The sequence below is a fragment of the Trachurus japonicus genome, chromosome 13 (assembly GCF_045865225.1).
Source record: "Trachurus japonicus isolate A0001 chromosome 13, Traja_1.0".
Classification (NCBI taxonomy): Eukaryota; Metazoa; Chordata; class Actinopteri; order Carangiformes; family Carangidae; genus Trachurus; species Trachurus japonicus.
The window spans coordinates 2,915,813-2,933,407 of NC_140919.1; positions in this window are offsets into that span (position 1 = coordinate 2,915,813).

A 17,595-nucleotide genomic window follows, 5' to 3' on the forward strand; every position below is an offset into this window, starting at 1 on the left:
TAATTGCCAGTGTTGTGGAGACTTTAACTCCATGTTGTTGAACTACAATCTGCTGTTGCTTTTGTGCTGCGTCAAGTATTTCAACTACTTTTTGGGTCATTTTTTGTAGTTTAACTTCATTAACTACAACTGCATGAAATATTTTTTTATCTATATAAAAACAATCTATATAATATACATTTTATTTGACCATTAAAGGCATGAATCATGTCGGCAAAGACGTTTTTAGAGCCAAACGGAACCGGCTGTCTGATAGAAACTTTGAGAGATGCTCATTCTGGTGTCTCTTAAGTTCCTGTCGTGGTTTTAAACATTGTTGTTCCAGACACACCGATCTAGAACATGTTGACCTCTGTGTATTTTTTATTACATTGTGTGTCGACTGGTTTACATTTCTGATTTACCAGTGGCTATTGGGGCAGGATTTTCATTTTCTCTTTCTATGACCCAACATGTATGGTGAACCTACAGGATGTCGACCAACAATGTTAACAAATAAAACTGAGTTGAGGCAGATTTCTGCTGCATGTGAATGTTTGGTAGAGTATTATATTTAGTTAACGTTGAGTTAAATGAGTAGAATGAATAGAAGTAGTTGATAAAGCTACTGTTTTTAGCTGTAGTTTGTTCAAACTACTGCCGGGCTCAACGTGGAGAAAGTATTTTCCCCAACACTGGTAACAGCAGCCGTGGTCTTTGAGTGACAGGTGGATACTAGTGTGTTACTTGTATTTACTGTAAATCCCAGCTCGAGTCAAGCTCCGCCTCTTTGACCATTTTTGGATCATCTTGGTGGTAGGGGGCGGAGTGACATCTACTTCTTAACCCTAGAACACTAACGTTACAAAAAGTAACACCATCACTAACGCCGGGTATTTTTTACCCGATATAATATACCCATAAAAAAATATTTCTCACCAAAGTATATTAAAATACAACAATACATGGCAAATTGAAGTACACTTCCTTAATTTTCCACTGTACAATGTTTCACAAAATGAAAAAAAGGTATCATGGTGACCCTATAAAAAAATGTGCAAAATGTGTGATTTTTTTTGTTTTTTTAACAAAAACTTCCTTAAAAAAAAAACTAATGGAGCTGGGACTTTGTCCTTCAGACCACCCATTTGTGGGACATTTGAGCCTTATTTGGTGGAGTAAAAAGAAAAAAGAAGAATTTTCAGCATCACCAGAAATGGTCGCCAGATTTAGATACATAAACACTAACGTCGGGTGAAATCCACCTGAACATGAGCCTGCTGAAAAGACTAGGGATGGGAGCAGGGTAACATGCCGACCTTCAATGACGTCAGTGAGCAGAATGAAGCTACAGGGACCCATGAAACTCAGACAACAGCAACATAATGAAAATTATGAAACAATAATTTCATGGGTGAAAATCACCCGACGTTAGTGTTCTAGGGTTAAAAAGGACTGTCTGTGTGCAAATAAAATCACATCTCTGAGCTGACATCAGTCTCTTTTTTACTGTCTTAAAGAATAACTGGACGTTTTTCCATCATCTAGATCTTTTTATCCAACAAAAACATTTTCCCACGATGATAAATCTCTAAAATTAGACAGATATATTTGCATATTTTAAACCCATGAGGTATAGGCCCAAGAATTTTGCTAATAATCTATGCACAAATGAAAAGGAGGGGTCAGGAGGTCAAACATGAATCTACTCATTGATTTATTTGTTTTTGTTTTATTTTCTAATTCCAAAATGACCAGATTTAGTTTATTATCATGACAAGGAAGGAAATCAAACATGTAAATCACAGCACATCACACTGACAGAAGGTTTTAAACTGTGATTTATTCTTTTTAAACTGATTCTATCATTTTAACACAACAACACCACACAGCGCACGACTGTGGTGTCGATGATATTGTTGCAAATAAAAAGATGTTTAAACTACAGCCCTGCATATCTTCTCCACTAACACACACACACACACACACACACACACACACACACACACACACACACACACACACACACACACACACACTCCTCTCCAGAAGGTGCCCATCAAACATCAGATTCCACACACCACATTTAGCGAACTCTTGACACCTCAGTTCACTCATAGTGGTTAGAAATTTCACGGCCGCAAATTAGCTAATAACTCATGGACTGTAATGAAGCAGGGGGCTGTCATGTAAAATTTATGCCATATTTTCAATTGTGTGGGGGGGGTGGGGGGGTCGGAGGGGTATTCATTTAACTCCAGGAGAGAAAGGGAGGAGGCAAAGCAGGAGGAAGAAAAAAAAGAAAAAAAAAAAGGAGCAGAATTGGAAAACTGCACTCGCCTCTCTCTGTGTGAATTCAACTAATCAGCGCCGACGCCTCCTCGTGCATAACGACGTGTTTTCTCTTCTCTTTTCTCCTCAGGTCTGAAAACGTAGCAGAGAAACCGACCTGTGGCCACTTTAAACGTTTTAGATTTGTCGCTTTGAGGGAAAAAACACGACTCTGGTGTCACCTTCAGCTTTCTTTACTGCACTTGGACTTTTCTTTGTTTTTTGGGCCAAATAACTGAATGAAGACGAGTATAGAGTCTTCACGTCAAACAAACAAGGAACCAAACAAGACGAAAAGCGTAAAAAAAGGACAGTTGTTGATGTTTAGCTGCTGAGTTTGACAGTTCAAACCAGGATGCTCTCTTTACAGTAAAACACGAGAAGAAGTTTTTCTCGATTGCTAAGACACATTTCTCGAAAGCTTCTCTCATTTTCTCTAAACTGTGAACACAAACCCCAATTTTCAAGCTACATTCACAAAACCTCAGACTCTTCTTGCAAAACCAAACTTTCACCTCAAAACAGTTCAATCTGATCCCAAAACTGCACTATGTTGTCAAATCGTGCCCCGAGTCAATCAAAATTACATAAAACAGTACTGCAGATAAATGCATTACAGTTACAGCTGAAGCCTGATCCACCAACATCCCACATGCAGACTGAGAAGATGGAGATAATATATCAAGATAGAACAAATGACATCCTCACTCAGAGCTCAAAAAGGAAAATTTAAATAAATACTATTAAAATGAGGAACCACTATACAATTTGAATCATTTTCTTTTGTCCTAATTGTCATCATGTCCTTGTTAGTAGTATTACTCTATGTTGAGAAAATAAACATTATAAAGTGTATAATTAGTATTAACAGTAGTTGTATCCAGATGATGCAACATTTGAGCCCAAAATAATCAAATTACGAGTTCTAACTGACTCTGATCCCTGAACTGAATGAAGTTTCATGTCATTTTACAGTTTCAGGACCTGTGACAGTTTTATTATTTATTTGATCATCAAATGCATCAACTGAAAATACAGTAGGCTCCTTCCTGTTAACATTTACTGACATTTGTTGCTGGATTATTATTGTAGTACTATTCATCCACCCACCCATCTATCTATCTATCTATCTATCTATCTATCTATCTATCTATCTATCTATATTAGATGTCAATTCAATAATTTTAGCTACAGCAAAAGACAATGGGCCACTCTATATCTCTATATTTTGATCCAATTCAGTTTGTGTATTTATTTATTTGTATAGCAGCGAATCCTTATGAGCCTCATCTACAGGCGCTTTACTTTACTTTACTTTACTTTACTTTATTATAAAGAAATAAAAATCAAAAAGCATTTAGAGACTGTTCATATCTAAGATAAAAAGGGTAGGATATAAACCAACTGGTGCTCCTCACAGTGCAGAGATGTGATACTGGTGTGAATGGCCGTGGCGTCGGCGAGGAGGTTGTTTGGTGTGAATGATTCGCTCCTTCTTTCATATCAGTGGAGAACTGGTCTGAGATCAGCGGCGGCTGCTGCCCTTGTAGTGTTCATGAACCGGCTGAGTGAAGGTGAAGCTGTGATGCTGATGCAGACCAACGCTGCAGATTTACTCTGTACCAGACCCTCTGACAAAACACACTACATCAGCTGCCCCGGCACACACACACACCCTCTCACACACACACACCCTCTCACACACACACACACACACAGACTGTACAACTGTGCTTATTTCAATCAGGTGACATTTGTTAGCGACTAACATGAGGGAGGAGCAAAGCGCACCACTGGCTAACCTTTCAGCTGTGAATTATGGGAATTTACCTTCATGCCTCGGTGCGTCTGCAGCCGCTCTGCCTTTCCTGTCTAAATCAAAGGCTGAGATCTGCAACATCGGCACTCCCCCCCCCCGTCCTACAAGGGCACGTGCTGCACAAACGCCTGGTGATGGGTGACATTTACAGCACGGCGACCGGTCTCGGGCTGCCACTGCAAACACACACACACACAAATAAACACACACACACAGGAGGCAGGCGACCCACAACATCACCAGGGAGGCAAAGCCAAGTCATTGTGAAACACCAGTGTCTCTCTCTCTCAACAATGACTACACATGATTCTTCTGTGTGTGTGATCTGAAACACAAACAGAAACCACCAGCTGGCCAATGAGTGAGGACGATTTCATCTTTACAGCACTATTTTATCAAGATAAGATGTTTGCAAAAACACAAACTGATAGACACATAGCCTATTTTGTATAAGTCTGCAAAATATGAGCTTGTATCGATTCCCAAGAGCAGAAAATCAAGAAGAAATCCTTCAGCAATCTACAAATTAACTCTAGTGTACTTTGTATTTAGCAAATTGTAGCATGCTAACACTGTAAACATCATCTAATAAACATCAGCATGTTAGCTCTGCCATTGTTAAAAGCACGTTGACATTAGCTTTTGTGTTAAATATTTTGCCATCACTAACTACTGTGAAAATATTTCAGATTGGGAAAGTTGTTTCGACATTAGCATTAAATAAGCTAGTTGTACGTTGTTGTGCTATGGCTAACCTGACCATTGAAGGCTGCAGTCTACGCTACTTTGCATTTAGTGCTAATTTGCAAACACTATAGTATGTCTACTATCTATGAGCATATTAACACTGTCATTGAGAAAACCATATTGACATTAAGCTTAGCTTTGAGGAGTTTAGCGTAAGCATGTGTTAATGTGTCACTCGTGAAGAAATGTTGTGAATTCAGTATAAAACTTAGGTCCTATACTCCTACAGAGTCTCCAGATCTTATCTCCATCATATCTTCTTTGAACTGACATTAGCATGCTAACCAGCTAGCCTTGGCCTGTTTCTCTCTGGTGGCGACTCACTCCAATCTGCCTTAATTTTGTAGTGTATTATTCACCTGAACTTTTAGCTTTAACATCATGTATTATGTTCTTCTTTTTATGTGTGTCCTGTTGTTCACATTTTTCCCGTGACAGCCTTGCATAAGGTTATCTTATGCAAGGTCGTAAACTCTATAGGTTGGATCCTGTCTCATGTCCATAAACGACAGACATGAACTGCGTATGTTAAACATTTATAGGACACGTAATGCCTGTCATGATAAGATATAGATAAGATAAGATATAAGGTGGAGTTTTGGAGTTAAGATCATGATTTTGAGCCTTAGAAAAGAAGATCCCACTTTGGCACCAGGGATGCTTCAGGATTCGGCATTTTTGTACACTGTTCTTCTACTTGTTAATAAACTTCTTTTTTGAACACAAGTGAAGACGTGTCGGCGGTGATCCCTTCTTTTCATCAACACATCAATATACCACAATTTCTATTATAAGAAAATATAATACAATGTTAAAGGTGTACAGAAATGGCCGTCGCTATCGAGCGGGCGGGATATTCAAAGCTTGGGGTGAGACCGAGCTCCGTGTGTGTCTCAGACGTTTGATTGACGGATGACGGATCCAATATCAGTGGCTGATGAATCGTGAGCAACGTGACGCATAATTCGTGCGCCTGCATTATCCAATGCGGAAAAAAAATACCACACTTTCATCCTGGATTTAATCAAAAATAGAATTTTGCACAAAGTTTGGCCTCCATTGTCTGATAGATGAGTTATTACCCTGATTTTATGACCCAGAGTGGAATCAAATTCAATTTTCTTTTCTGTACACCTTTAAATAAAACTTTTGTAGGGTTTTGTGTTCCTTTAAATGGCAAAATCAAGCTGGCTTCCAATGATCATATTATCCTGCTCCATATCAACCGAGATAGAATAAGAATAATCAAACCTTGAGGTCAGAGGTCAAAGTCTCATCAGCTCATCAAAGCTAAATGTTTAAAGTTTGTTCCAGTGGCAGGTGGAAGGGAACTCTTTATTGGCATCAGGTGGGATGTTTTGAAGCTTGTGGTAAACGTGGTCTTCACACGACGACGAGCGTCGACACGACGAGCTGCCTCACATGTGCTTCTTTGTTGAAAGTCTATAACCAGAGATCAGATTTAATTTAAGAATGATGCAGCGATGGATATAAGCGACCTGCGTTGCTCTTTTTTCCACATTAAACTTGATGACTAAAAGTCGCCCCCATGATGACAGATAATATCCAAAAAGAAAAAAGAAAAAAAAAGCCATGAATCTAATGTGTGCGAGGCAGCGGAGACTCAAACACCAGGGAAGTAGACGGCAACAAAAGATGCCCAAAATGCGAGTAAAGCCATAAAAGAAAATTGTCCTTGGAAAGGAAGAGGTGGGGGGTGGGGGGCAAAAAGAAAGAGCTGCACACACCGGGGCTGTAATACAGAGAGGGGGAACTGAAAATAGGTGAGATTATTTCCTCCCGTCGATGTCTGTCACACTGCCTTGAGGGAAAGCGAGGCGACCGGTGAGCCTGACTTTGCAAAGCTCCGCGTCTTAGTCTCCCTACTTCACCGAGACACGGCTCTCCTTTATTATTTGAACAGCTCAACAGGTAATTTTCCAGCTAAAATCCTGATTTCTGCCGACGTCTGCTTCTCTTCAGCATGTATTCTAATTACCGGTGGCTCGCTTTGATCTGAGGCCCCCTTTGCAGCTTCACAACTTCCCTTCCAATCGCTTTTCATCAAGCCGCCTAATTTCTTTTTGTCACAGTAGCTTCTTCTTTTTCTTTTTCTTTTTTTTTTAGGGTGGATATACAGGTTCAGTTACGTAGCCGAGATAAAGGCAAAAAAAAAGAGTGGGATGGCGGGGAAGTGCTGGTGTTAAAGGAGCCAAACACTGGCGGTGGCGTTTTACCAGCAGCATGCGACAGTTGGACATGGTGTTAAAGGGATAGTTCAACATTTAGTCAAATTGGCCCATTGCCATAATCCCTATAGACATAGCAGTAGGTTTGTTACTTTTAATTTAAAGTTGTTTTGTAAGTTGTAAGTTGTTTTAGAGGGAAATTCATGCAAAACCGCTGATGCACGTTGCCTTCAGGAACAGTTTTTCATCAACAGTCTCTGTATCTCCCTCTAAAACAACTCTGTGTGGTAACGTTGTGTTATTATCTCATAGCGTGGTGAATGTGCAGCTCACAACTTGTCCACCAGAGCGTTGTGGAGTTGTTGGATTGTGTATTTGATGAGTTTGATGAGGGAAACCAAGAAATCCCATAATGAGCCTCCGTAGCGTAGCTCTGAGCAGCTCACGGCTCTGCTCTGCCGTTCTAAAAATACCTTGCACCGACAATTAAAGGTAACGAACCTACTGCTATAATGACTATAGGGATTATGGCAATGGGCCAATTTGCCAAAATGTTGAACTATCCCTTTAACGACAATAAGGTCTGGGATGGAGTGAGGGAATCAGGATGGTGGATTAGAGTTTCACCTCATTAAAAGTTGGGACTAAAAGCCTCTGTTGATGCTATAAAGTGCTGCATCTGCCTTGGAAATCAATCGTGTGACTGAACCGAACCCCCCCCCCTCCCTCCTCGGACGAGTAATGAGAGCATTATTTAGCAGAGAATGACGGGTGGAGGAGAGAAGGAGGAATCATCATTTGCTTTTGATTCTTCTGAGGCCTTCTCCTCTGTCAGTTCAAGAAGAGGGGGGGGGGGCAAAAAGTGACAAATCCTTCTCCCGGAATATCTTTGCTCTTAGTGTCATCGCGCTTGGAGAAATCCAGTTGTGACTCCTTTGTTTTTCATCCCCGGGCCAGTTCGGGATAACAGCCCCCCCGATCAAAAGCTTAACCTAAGTCAGAGTATCAGCACATTACCCTCTCCACGTTACACGGAGGATAAAAACGAGGTTAGACCTTGTCTGCGAGGCTGTAAAAGACTTTGAGGATGAATTTATGTGCATACTTATCTTGCTCTTATGTCATTAGCGCTCCGCTCTCTTCTGCTCTCTCTGCTCGGTCTTATTCATTCACTCCCTCAGCCCCAAAGAGTTGGACTTGTCATTGTCTCTGTGCTCCGTGTCCACTGTCTCTGGATGTCTGGAGGAGAGCAGCTTCTTTTTTTTTCTTTTTTTTTGTGTGAGTGTGTGTCAAGAACAGTTTGGAAGCTTATCTCTGGAGGACAGCTAGCGCCCGGTACAGAGCGCCATATGCCGCAAAACCTGCAACCTCCAACCCCTCCACTACTACCACCACTACTCCTCCTCCTCTTCTTCCTCCTCCTCCTCCTCCTCCTCCTCCTCCTCCTCCGTCTTGCTGTGCACCCATTAAGGCAGAGTTAATTAAACCACAACTCATTGCCTCAGCAGGAGGAAAAAGGGAGCAAGAGAGGAAGGAGCGAGCGCTGGGGGGGTGGAGGTGTACAATTATACATTGGCATTTACCATTTTCAATGTACAGCACACACAGCGCTCTGCTGGCTGGTGCATCTTCATGAAGAATCTGGAACGACGGGCGATGCTTTCCAACAACAACAACAACATTAACCCTCGGATGATCCTTCAATTTGTAGGCTACCACTTCCATGACCCCTGGACAAAATTTTGACCTCAGTTATTCCCAAAATATTTGATATAGCCTATAGGGCTGGGTCTGGACTAAACATGAAAATCACTTTTGAGATGAGTTTCAACATTTTTAACGCCTTCCTGGCCTGCTCTATGGGGTTTTTGGCTGGTGACAGTATTTTAGTGACAAAACAAGAAAGAGATATCCAAAATCCCCCTCTGACTCTAATATGTCAACAAAATAAAACAAGAATTTTGGATTTTGCTTTATCCATTGTTCAGATTTCAGTTCTGGAAATTCGCGGATATTTCATTAGATATTGCCTCATTTACATATTTAAACATAATTAAGGCTTGACAAAACTTGTAATTCAAAACATATTTGTCTTAGTGTGGGTAATAAACTAGGGAAGTTTCATGGTGATATCTGGTAGTTACATTTTTTCCTTTATTTTTACATTAAAAAACCACATTGGACATTTTTTGTCCATTTGAAGGGTCAAGGCAAGGCAAGGCAAGGCCACTTTATTTGCATAGCCCACTTTTTACAAACAGTTTGTCTAAAAGGGCTTCACATAACATCATAACAACATCCTCTGCCCTTAGACCCTCACATCGACTGAGGAAAAACTACATGGAAAACCCTTTTAACAGGGAAAAATCTGAGAAACCTCAGGGTGAGCAACAGAGGAGGGATCCGTGGGATCCGATGGGTGTGGTAAAAATTCATTACGGGTCCAAAAAATTGACTTTCATTCTGAAATTTGGGACATCCAGAGTTTACCCAAAGATACACCTCCTTGCCAAAAATCAGGCCCCAGTGACCTTTCATTTGACCGTGGGGGGGTTGGGAAAGTGTGAGAGGTGGACAAAAAAAATGTCAAGGGGTAAAATGAGGGTTAACGGACACGGTGGATCTGTCGGCCCAATACAAGGTCATGAGGTGTGGGGGTGTTGGTGGGGGGTGTTGGAGGTGTTGGCGGTAGTAGAGCCTCCGACTGCAGCTACCACACCATGCCACCACCACCACGCCACGCCGACTATTGTGCCTCTATTGCCCCCCCTCACCCCCTCGCCAGTCGTCAGATATGCAAGCCCGCCTTTACCTGCTGCGATTCCATTACCCCAGCTGCCTGTTCCGGCACTCGAATGTTTCTGTAGCATATTAAACAGATTAATAGAACAATGCTCCAGGGAGAGAGCAGCCTGTCAATCTCAGCTAAAAACACAAAAGCAGAAAATTAAAAAGGCCCATGGCAGAACTCCAGCACTGATAAAAAAGAAAAAGTGCAGGAATCTTGCTCGGTGGAGAGAGAGAAAGAGAGAGAAAGAGAGTGTGAGGTGGTGGTGGTGGGGAGTGGGGGGGGGCAAACCACAGATGGTAAATATTTATTCTCCTATCCTGCTTACAGAACACACACATGCTAACACAAACACACACACACACACACCCAAAACGATAGGCCACAGTGGTAGCTGAAACGACAATGGGGAAAATTAGCTCTGAAATTATCAAAGAATGTCGAGGCAAACACAGAGCGCTTTGTTCCTTTTGTGTGACTATCACTATATTGGGGATCAGCCATAAGAACTCCAATCTAGAAAACACGCTCCCGCTCTCCGAGGATGCTGCGGCTTTTCATGCCAGATGGACTTTCTCTTGCTTTGTTTATCAGCGAATTCCCACCGTTGAACTAAAGATTTAAAATCTAAAGCGAATCCAGAGCGTTCCCGCGGTAGGCGACTATACGTGACGCCTTCGCATCCCATCTGGGGGGGGGGGCGGGAGGAATATCTGAGGCGTGGATCTATAGGGCCGCAGCAGGAGGCGCAGAAAGGGAAGTATCCTCCAGTGACGTCCGCTCCGCGCTCTCATCCTGGGAGACTCCGGAGAAAATTTCAATCTGGTCTCTCTGCTTGCAGAGATATTGGGGGAGATTGAGTGAGGTCTGCAGACGGCGGCGAGGGGGCCGCGCTCGCTCTTTACGTTCACGCTGGGAGACGGGGCCTGCATCACAACAGGAGATACCGCAAGGAGCAGATGCACACAAGTACACACTGCTCATACATGCACATATATAAATATATATATAATATGTACATAAGTGTCTGTTTAAAATACATGCGTAATCTCAAACCAGTCAACGTGAACTGAACTCAGACATAAAGAGCTGATGTGAAATGTAAAGGAATCTACTCTGCTGCTTAAAGCAACACATTTTTTTTTCTCCTTTGCACCTCTCACTGTAGTTATACATGAGTATTTTTTATATGCATTGAAACACAAACTGCAGAAAATGAACATTTTTGCAAAACTCCTTCCAGGAATGTTCACAAACTCACACACTGCAAAAACTCAAAATCTTTCCAAGAATATTTGTCTTATTTCTTGTCAAAATGTCTCATTTCTATTCAAACTAATCTCTTTCCACTTAAAACAAAACTCATCACCTAAAAATTTACTTGTTTTTAGATGATTTTCACTTGAAATAAGTAGAAAAATCTGCCAGTGAAAGCAAGTTTTTTGTGCTTGCAATAAGAAAGAAAAACTTGCTCCACTGTCAGATTTTTCTACTTATTTCAAGTGAAAATATGTTTGAAAACAGTAAAAAATGTCTTAAAAACAAGCTGCTTTTTAATCTGATGAGTCTTATTTTAGGTATAATGAGATTTTTTTTGACTAGAAATTACATTTTGACTAGAACCTAAGACAAATATTCTTGGTAAGATATTTGAGATTTTGCAGTGCATCTATGCAACTGTGCAACGTACACTACGGCATTACATACAAGTTAAAGTTGCGTCACCTATTGTGTGTTTTAACTGAGTGAAGTTTGACTTAAAGAGTAAATAGAATCTCTTCTTTTTGTAACAAACTGTGTGTAACGTCCTGCAGCTCCTCCGTGCTCCTAGCGCTGCCTCTTAGCATGCAGGCCAGAGCTCGCTAACTAAAAGCTGATCTAAAAATCATTATCATTGTTAATTTTCACCACCAGATTACAAAACCTAATTGCTAATGACAGATAACCTCCTGGAAATTAGGTTCAGATATCTGCAGCACACTCGCATTTATTATGAGCAAAATGCTAGTTAGCTTATTAGCTCATCCGTTAGCCTGTCAGGTAAAGTTCCCGCCGCCGAGACGCTGAGATCAGTCAAACATCTTGTTGTTGTTTCTCTGCTGCTGCTGAACTCGCTCTCATTTAATTATTCTTCTGTTTCCCTCCTCATGAACATGAACAGAGATTTAATTGTAGCTCATTAATGTTGACGCTACCTGCTAACGAGGCAAACTGTAGCTGCTGCACCGAAATCACTGTGATGTGACTGTGATGGGATGTTCTGCTCTTTAACTTTGTCTGACAATAGAAATAATAGAAACACACTCCTGGACTTTGTTTGTTTTTTTCCAAAGGCCTTTTACATCGACCAACCTGTTTTATATTTGTCTTGTTGAGCTTCCGTACAGAAATTACAGGATTTTACTTTATTTTTCTTCAGCTGTCTCTTATGTTGTTGCTGTTTTCTCTCTTGTTTTAATGCATTTTTTCTGCATAAGCACCTTGTAACTATGTTAATAAAAGGTGCAATAAATAAAGTTTATTATTGTCATTATTATGATTCCATGTCATTCCGTACTGTGATGTGAGCGAATGTTTCTGAAACTAAAGCAGGAAACAGATCAGTAATAGACTGCAAAAACTCAAATATCCTACCAAGAATATTTGTCTTATTTCTAGTCAAAAATGTCATTTCTAGTCAAAACAAATCTCATTATACTCAAAATAAGACTCTTCACATTAAAAGTAGCTTCTTTTTTGGCACTTTTTACTTCTTTCAAGCTGATTTTTACTTGAAATAAGTAGAAAAATCTGATAGTGGAGCAAGTTTTTCTTCCTTATTACAAACACAAAAAACTTGCTTTCACTGGCAGATTTTTCTACTTATTTTAAGTGAAAACAAGTGAAAATGATCTAAAAACAAGTTAATTTTTAGGTGATGAGTCTTATTTTAAGTGGAAAGAGTTTAGTTTTGACAAGAAATAAGACAAATATTCTTGGAAAGATTTTGAGTTTTTGCAGTGTAAAGATTAAACTGCTGAATCTTCTTGTTGAACTAAACTAAATCTTAAGTTTCAAACGCCATCGTGGTGCCTCTTAACTTGCAGGTTTCATTGTTTTCATCTTCAGTCGTCGACCTGTTGCAGCTGTTTGACATCAACAGGAAGTTCACCATCGTTTTATACCTGGGGAGGAAAAAACCCCTTTTTTTAAAAATCACATTTAATGTTTTTAATTGAAGCTGCTGAAACTTCAACAGAAACAAGAAAAAAATGTGTTGCATGCAGCTCAACACATTTTTTATTTCAACTAAATACCTTTAATTTCTGCTTTTTTTGCAGCACGGCCCAAACCTCGTGGTCACTTCCCAGAGTTCCTTGCAGGAGGCGACTGAGCCGCCCGAGGGAATCAAACAGTTCAATACAACTGTGTGTGTGTGTGTGTGTACAACAACACAGACCTACTCTTCTGTTAGTGAACTTGACTCTCGTTGTGCGTCGGATGCGTGAACTCCTCGGTTTGAGGCCTAATGTGCCGCGGCGCCGCTCAGAGACGGTGTTCAGTAAATCATTTGTTTTTAGACGACGACGAGGATCCTTCTTCTTCCTCTTCTTCTTCTTTTATCTTACCTACAGCAGCGACGACGGAGGAGGAGGAGGAGGAGGAGGAAAGAGTTAACACACTATCAATCCCAGCCAAACCCAGCAGGTCACTCTCCTCCGTCTCCTCTCTGCACTGGAACGCCGCAAATCATCTTTAATAGTCCTCATCTTGATGGTTCATTACGTTAAACTATCTCTGCTAGCATCCTCTAATCCAATGGCTCTCTGATGGCCCGGGGGGGGCGAGGAGCTCAGGGAAGGAGGAAGGTGTGTGTGTGTGTGTGTGTGTGTGTGTGTGTGTGTGTGTGTGTGTGTGTGTGTTGGATGAGGAGGGGGACTCGTGCTCATTGTATTATTAGCAGGTTAATTGCCCCGGTGCAAAAGAGTGGCCGGACGTCAATAGGAAACCATTTTAGTTTAATTGTCAGCCGTCCTGTACTGTAAAGCCCCTCCCTCCTCCCCCCCAACGGGCCCCTCGCCAACGCCGTCGCCAACGCCAACGCCGCCGTCACCAGGGGCCGGTAGCTGTGTCATACTGTATATGATGTGAAGCACATCATTATGGGATGGTGTCAGAGAGAGGAGAGCAGCTGGACCACAGCGCCACCTAATGGAGGCAGAGCAGCACGGCAGCAGGTCTGCAGGACGCCGAGAGGAAACACAAGGCAAGACACACACTCTTTTATTTTATAATTCACTGAACAATGTCATTTAATTATGTCGCTTGCTTTGTTATTATTATTATTATTATCATCATTGTTATTATTATTTTAGTTTCAAGATACGATTTGAAAGAACTCTATAAAAATACCTAGAGAAATTCAACAAAGATGTCGATTTATTCTCGTTCTGATTTATCAAAAATGAGAGTAAAATAAGAGAAAACAATCTGCGGTTCACACTGAAGGAGAAGAAGATTTCACATCTTATTCCCTCATGGAAACACACTCCACATCCACAGTGTCGTCATGTTTCCTTTGTGATACGACAACATGAGATAAGATGTCATTAGTCCCACTCTGGGGAAATTAGCAAGTTACAGCAAGAAAATGGACAGAGTGAAATATATATATATATATATATATATATATATATAATTAATAGAATATGATATAATATAATATGCAGGGTTTGATATTCAAATAAAACAGCTACCCATAAGTCATCATTATGCAGAATATCTACTTTATGTCGACCTGTGGTCATTTATTCAAGCTTCATATTTTATGGAGTAATTTTCTACGTCTTGTAGTAAAAAATACTGACTGTAAGTACAGTAGCAGTAGCATAAAATAAAATTCAGAAATAACTCTCAGCTAAATTGGATTTTAAACTACTTCTTCATATTTAACATCCTACAGTACATCCTCCTCAGGCTGAGGGTCATGGCGTTGTCGTTATCGTTGTCAAACTGAGCAACAAAAGACAAACACACAAACTACTGGCTACACAACACTGTGTCTGTCGGTTCATCTGTGTTATTTGTGCACAAAGTATAAACACCGACCTCATGTCACCATGATTGATTTATTCCAACATCCACAGGTGAAGGCGGTCAGCAGGTCGTATCCTGTACGGAGTCCCAGGAGTGCCATAATAATACATAAACCTGGAATTAGAGCGTAAATGGTAAAAAAAAATATAAAGGAATAAATATGTAAATAATTTGAAATCTGTTAATGCGCCGTCATGCTTCTTCTCAGTGTGAATGAGACAAACCAGGAAGCTGCAACGCACATGAAAGTGTAAAAAAATTAATTAAATTGGTCTTTTTTTCTTGAGTAAATGTGTTAAAACCACAAATGTAGCTTCGTTTTTGTTGTTATTAAAGTCACAGCAGACAGGGAGGAGGAGGAGGAAGAGGAGGAGGAAGAGGAGGGTGGAGGTGGTAGAGCAGGTTGTGCTGCTGATCCCGGGGTTGCTGGTTCAATCCCCGGCTCATCCCTGTTGCATCTGGCACCAACACTCTGCCAAAACAAACACACGGAGGAGGAGGAGGAGGATGAGGAGGAGGATGAAGAGTCTCCGTGGGGACACACAGACTCTTCATCATCTTCATATTGTGACTTCATTTACTTAAAGGGACAACGAGGAGTTTCGGAAAGCGAAGTGTTTTCTCACTACATTTCCCATGAGCCTCTGCATGCACGGTGAAATTCTTGGATGGACGAAAGCGAAAACATTTGTCAAGAATGTTTTTATTGATCAAGAACGAAAGTCGGAGGTTGGAAGACGATCAGATACCGGAAACAGAAACCGAAACTAGGAAACGCTGGGCCAGTCGACCACTAAATAATAGACTAATAACAAAATAGCAATAAAGACAAAACAATATATTTATCTAAAGTTAAGTTAAGTTAAGTTAAAATTCCTTTATTTGTCCCACAGTGGGGAAGCAGCAGCAGCAAATAGCAACAGGATAAAAGAGAAAAAACAGAATGAAACAAGAGGAATATAAACATCACACAACAATAATTTATAGAAAAAATGATTTAAAAAAAAAGTGCAGTAGCCTATGTGCAATAGATAAATATTTGGACCCATTAAAGGGGAACTATGCAAGTCCGTTCGCTTTTCCTCTGTTCTGGTTTCGCTCTTCTCCTCCATGTGCATTTGTTTACAACGAAGCCGGCGAAAAATCAATAAATGGAGCGGTGGATAACGTTACATAACATATACGATGTTACGGCGTTTGTGTTTGTGTAGTCTTAACCGTCATGAACAAGAGATTACGGGTTACAAGTCATGTAGGTAACCATCACAATTACTCCAGAGCTTTTTAATGAAGGTAAAAATGTAGCATACTGTAGCCACAGGAGAAATCCAGCTTAGTTCCTCTTTAACATGTGGTAACGTAGATTCATCCACGTTAATATGAGACTCTTTTAGAACCAAATTACAAACTCCTCTGAGTCTCTTTAAAATACACTTCACCCACGTTTCACTTCATACATTTATGTGTTCTACCCTACTGTTATGTATGTGGTACAATATTTTATTCCATTGTTGTTCTTTTTAAAGGTTGCCTTGTACAGTACAATCTGGCAGAGGGACAATCGATGAAAACTAGCTTTTTAAAGGGATAGTAGCATATTTTAAAGTGGGGTTGTATGATCTCCAAATAGCCCCTAAGTACTTTAATTGCAGTAGAAGACTCTCTGCACTCCTCCCGTTAGCAACGCCAGCCCATAATAGCCCTGCCCAGAGATTTACAACATACAGTGTTGTGAACAGACCCAAAGAAACGGCCTATTTTCACAGCCTAAAAGAGGTGCAGGAAAAAATTATATCATAGCGAACAATGGAACTGTGTATTTTTTTCCAGGTAAAACCTCTTTTAAGCCGTGAAAATAGGCCGTTTCTTTGGGTCTGTTCACAACACTGTATGTTGTAAATCTCTGGGCAGGGCTATTATGGGCTGGCGTTGCTAACGGGAGGAGCGCAGAGAGTCTTCTACTGCAATTAAAGTACTTAGGGGCTATTTGTAGATCATACAACCCCACTTTAGAAAAATGCTACTATCCCTTTAAGCTAATTCAAGTGCATTTGTACGTGTGTTTTTTTATATGATGTTTATTAATGTGCATTGTGCCTTTTCAAATAAACTAAACTAAACTAAATACACACACTCAGGTTGCTCCACACAAACACACACACACACACTGGAGTCGAGTGACCGTTGTATAAAGTCTGAACCTGGATCAGATCTGTGTTCAGGGTGTGAACGTCGTGGATGCTCTGATTTCTGCATGAAACGAGGACACACAGTTGAATTTAAATGCTGTGTAGACGTGTAGGTGTGTATCTGCAGCCTTGACACACACACAAACACACACGCAGGTGAAATGAAACCTTGGGCAGCGTCCACACTGGGACTCCACTGCTGCCTTGACCCTCCGTCCTCTTCCTGCAGCAGCAGCATCGCCTGCTCTGTGCACTCATCTGAGTCTGACACCTTTACCAGCTCCTCTTTCTCTCCTGATCCCCCTCTCCCCACCTCCCCCACCCCCCTCACCTCCTTTATTTTCCTCCCCTCCCTCCCGCCCATCGTTCCCTCTCCTCTCCTGGGGGTTAGCTCGCCTTGCCGGCCCTTGTGGATAGTCTCCCAGGCTGCACACTGCAAAAACTCAAAATCTTTCCAAGAATATTTGTCCTTTTTTC